Source organism: Nicotiana tomentosiformis, chromosome 1, assembly GCF_000390325.3.
Source record: "Nicotiana tomentosiformis chromosome 1, ASM39032v3, whole genome shotgun sequence".
NCBI lineage: Eukaryota > Viridiplantae > Streptophyta > Magnoliopsida > Solanales > Solanaceae > Nicotiana > Nicotiana tomentosiformis.
The window spans coordinates 115,018,014-115,023,270 of NC_090812.1; positions in this window are offsets into that span (position 1 = coordinate 115,018,014).

Sequence of the window (5,257 nt, forward strand, 5' to 3'; positions counted from 1 at the left end):
TTCCACATTTTCAATTGTTGTTTCTACTTCTACTTTTATGCTAATGCTTGCAATTGTAAAGCTAAGAGACAATGTTTTTGGTTTTGGTTGTTTTTCAAGTTATAAAAGATCTAGGGTTGCGACTTCCGCCTAGTCGGTTACCTAACAGATTTATAGCTTTAGGGCATGTTTGGTTGATCGGGATACAATATAGCAATCACACGTAATTACTCACTCTATACCTCTCGATAGTTTGAGTGATTTTTCCCAATTCGGCTTTCTCAAGTCCAAATGGGTATCTCTCGAAACAAGTGATAAATGCTCAAGTTGGCTCTTACTATCTCTAGATTAGACCGTTTTATTGGGGCTATCGATTTCTTGAGTTCACCAAAATTTTTTGTTAGCCAAGTTTTCCAAGACTTAGTCTCACTTCCTCAAGTAGAGACTAAGTCAATTAGGCATGAATCAATGTTTGCAACCATCAATTCTCAAAATCAAGAAAGAACTGGGCTAAAATTCATATACCCAATCACAAATAAGCCCTAAATCAATCACCCATTAAGTACCCATACTAGGGTTGGGGTCACAGCCCTAGCTAAGGGTTTAGCTACTCATGAAAAATGAAGAAATTAAAGAAGAAACTAAGATAAAATGCATAATAATTGATTAAGGAAAGAAAATCTAATGTTTAAATGCTAAACTAGTACAAAGTTGCCCAATACAGTAAATAAAAATGACTTTGAATGTTCAAGTGCACCCAACTTAACCTAAAAATGACAAAAAGATCTATTTATATCCAGTTGAAAATATCTGACAAAATTGCCCCTGCGAAAGTTGTGCAACCGCACAATTCTCTATGTGGTCCGCACTTGGAGACTGACTGGTGGTTATGGCTTTCTGCGGTTGCACAAAAGTGAGATGCATCCGCACTTCCTCTCATTGTGCGGACTACACATATTTGAGTGCGGCCGCACTCTTGCTCTTGGATTGGATCAGGATCCCATTCTACTGACCGCACATTTATGAGTGCGACCGCACAATAATAGTGTGGTCCGCACATCTTCAAGCTCCCAAACTTCAGCTCTCTGAATCTAGTCTTCTGCGGGCGCATAATAATTGTGCGGTTCGCACTCTATGAAAAAAATCTATCAGAGCCTCTTTAGAGTTTGCGGCCGCACACAGTATTGTGCGGTCCGCACTGTAGCCCTTTTTGGTTGTTGTCCAATTTTACTCCTTTTTGAATTGATTTTCACTTCTTTGAGTCATTTCCTAATATTCCTGCAAGAAAGCACATTTCATTAGTTCTCGGGAGTACCTTTAAGCCTTTTTGAGCTAAAACGTAAGTAAAAGAGAGTAAATAAGCAGTCAAAATCCCTACTTATCAACTCCCCCAAACTTAAGCTTTTGCTTGTCCTTAAGCAATTAAGGCAATTTTCCACCTCCACTAGAAAAAGGCTATTTCAGCTGGCCTAAGTTGAGTCAAACACAAATTAATTGGGACTAATAATTACCCACATGCTCATGAATCATTAACAAGCCTATGAATTGAATGCTAAAGTACAAATGGATCTAATGTGATGCTTGAGCATCAAGGATTGACTTTGTTCATCAAGGATGCTCGCACTTTCATGCAGGTCACTGTGGATCCCAAACTCCTCCTATACTCTCTGGAAGCTCATCTCACTCACGAATGAAGAATTCAATTCAATGACTCGAGAAAGATTTGCTCATCACTCTCAAAAGAATGTCACAAGCCTGGCTCTAAGTACCATATGCTTGCCCCTCATGTAGATCACCACTAATGAAAGCTCGCTCGGCTTGAAATCACGTTGGGCTTTTTCGGCATGTAATGAAGGCTTTTCGACTAAGGAGGAAAATATCAGAATGGAATTGGTTCATCTTCCCTTTAGCACTTCATATTCTCTTTTTTGCTCTTACTTTGCCGGCTCTTTGAATCATTTTCTTTTCCCTTAAGGGGGTTAGAGGGACTTGACATCACTCTTTCTTTTTCATGCTATTCATACTTTCCTTATTTGTTGTCCATGCTTTGAACTTTTGCTTTCTTTTGCATCTTTTCAACCCTTTCACATTATTCACTTTCTTTTTGTGTTTTTCTTTAGTTCTTCCTTTCTTTTTCTTTGCCTTTCCTCATCTTCATTTCTTTTCTCTTTTTTTTTTTGCCTTGAGCCATCTTTAAACTCCTCGTCTCTCCCCCAAACTTATGTTTTTGCCATTTGAATCACATGAGTGCTAAAGAAAGTTCGGGTGCCAAGAGAGAGTCACTATAAAACTGATAAAGACTTGTAATGTGGTTATTGAATAAAATGGATTTAGGCTCAAAAGGGTTTACTAAGGATGATATCATTGGTGGGCCATGGAAGGTTTCAAAACGGGTCAAGGAAAGCCTACAATCACTTCTCAAGCCAGGCTAACTTAGAATTTCGCCTAGAAACACATTCGGGGCAAGTTCTAGACCACTCGCACGGGTACTTGGACTTGTAACAAAATACCTCACCTCTCACACAACCGGATTGTCAAAGAGAAAAGAGTCGAGGGACCACAACAACTGCATTCAAGATTGAAAATAGCTAATGGTTCAACTAAACCACCCGATGATTGCCTAAGTCAACACAAGAGTCACAAAGGTCACTAACTAGGGCTATTTCTTTACAAAAACTTGTTTTTAACCGTAAGCGCGTAGTTAAGTGTGTTGGTACCAAGTGAAGTATGCTTGACCCTTATTTATTCATTAATACTACTTGTTTCTACCTAATCATCAAAAACTGACTCGATCCCTTAAGAAGGTTGTCACGCCATCCATCGTTGGGAAGAGCCACCCGGTTCACACAAGACACACCTTTGGAACGAACCGTAGCATTAAGAAAACCAAAGTCTTATTGTTCACTAAAACATAAAAAGAAGCTAACAAATCAAAAAGAAGCTAATAGAGTAACTAAGAAGCTATACTATTAAGAAAACAAATTGAATAAGCTATGAAATAAAATACTGAAAGTAAGGCAACTGAATATACAAACCGAGAGGAATATAATATGTACAAACGGGATGAATATATACATAATGAGGGAGAAAATAAAAATAAAGATAAAAGAAAAAGAATATTAAAGTTATTACAAGCCCAAAATGTAATCAAATGTCATCATAGTCATCCAAAATGAATCAAAATAGACCACCCCCTAGAATAAGAATAAGAATTGTCCTCAATGCTTAGCAACATCAAAACAAAAGAGGATAGAGAGTAAAGAAAACTCCATATGTGGTCTCAGGGTGACTGGCAGCATCACCATCCTCTGTCTCCTCCAACTGTATCTCATCATCATCGGGATGAGGGACAACATAGTTGGTGAGCATCTGAAGCATCTCCTCAGCAGTGGGGGAATTGAGATCTGGATCGTCAGACTGGCCAGCTGGTGCCTCTGCTGATGGTGCTGCTGGGTCAGTTGGTACTGATGGACATGTCTCCATCAGTAGGTCAAAGGGAAAATCACCTGTTGCTGCTATCTTCTTCACCTCCCTGCTCAAACTATCCACTATATTTGAAGCCTGGGATTTCCTCATCTTTTCACCTGCTTTCTCAACTCCTCAATAGCACACCCATGAGCCACCAGAGTATCCATAATGGTTTTCTGGTTGTTCAGAATCTTCCTCAATGTTTCCTTATCTGACGAAGGGACCTATGGTGCTGCTGGGGTGGAGGATTGTGCTGCAATAGTACTGGATATATCAGACAACTTAGAAGTGACTTTCTATATCTAGTTGTTGAGGCTCGCCAAAGTCTGGGAGACTCGCAGCGCAGTGAGAGGATAAGTGGATGAGGCTGGCACTGGTACTGCAGCTGATGGCCTAGAAGATGAAGATGGTGGCTGTCCCGATGGAAGGCCCGGCTGTTGTGGAAGGCATGGGAGCTGTGGATGGCTCAGCAGTAGTCTCACAACCCACCACCAATGGCTCGTCAGACTGACCAACGGTGGTAGTGATCTTACCCTTGAACTTTGGGTTGTCAGCACCCTGCAGGTGGTACTATGAGAGCGGCTTCTTGGCCTTTTCTTTTGTGTCATATAGTCTCGTCTCCACCTTGGCATCATTAAAATACTCTGTGAGGGTGTTTGGGTAAGGGTAATACTTTTCACTTTTTCGGACCGCCAATGTGATGTTGGTTGACATGATTGCACCCACATTGATCGGGTACCCCACCATAATAGAAGCCACCAAAACTGCCCAGAGAAGTGGGAGGTTGTTCTCATTTAGACTCAGATCAATCCGGCTACACACAAAGGTTTTCCACCCTTTAGCTTCAAACTTTAGGGTAGCCCGAAGGATAAGAACTCCTACTATAATCCATGGTGGTGATGGTCCTTGGGCGGCCAAAATCTCAGCTAGCCACGGGCGAGCTGCATCACCCAGAGCCAACTTCTCTAGGCACTGGACTGCCTCCACATCATCGAATCCCACATAAATGTTCTATGAGCATGCGTCGAAGCGGACTTTCAAATTTATCACCTTTGTCATTTCGTCCCCTTCTTGATGTGAGCCACATTGGCGTAGAACTCCACGACCAAGTGTTCATTTGCATCGATGACACTGTGGGTGAACCACTTCCACCCCTTGCGCTCGTGGAACTGTCTAAGGACATTTGGACTATGAATATCCAAATCCTTCATTAAAAATTAATGCTCAAGTATGAGCGACCTCTGGGGACATAATTCCCGGAACCTGTTAAAGGCTGTCAAACTCACGAACCGATTCTTCTATATTTCCTTTTTCTTTGACCTCTCAAGGCCGCCTATTTGTGTGTCCCCCCCCTCTAACATCATCCGGGACATTATCATCATCAACATCAATAGGTACTGGTGCCAGAGGAGTAGGTGTAGAGGAGGGCTCGGAACCCTGGCTTCCCGCATCAAAACCTCCATAAGAACTAGATGTAGGTTCATCGCGCAATTGAAAATGCCTAGTGGGTTGGGATGGTTGGGACTGGGCCTCAGGTTGGACCTCCATTGAATGACCCTCAGAGGCTTCCCTGGATGGGGCATAGGAACTAGATTCTGAGGGCTTTATGGCCCTTCCTCTCCCGGTGGTCGGCTTTTTAGCAACGGGCTTAGATTGCACTCGCAAAGGGCGAGTGCCTTTTCCTCTACCTTGGGAGGGTTCACCTCTCCCTTTTGATGTATCGCCTACACCACATGATCTAACCATTGTCTTCAATACAAGGTACATAGGTCAGTTGAGTTCAAAACACTTCAAACATTTACACAACAAT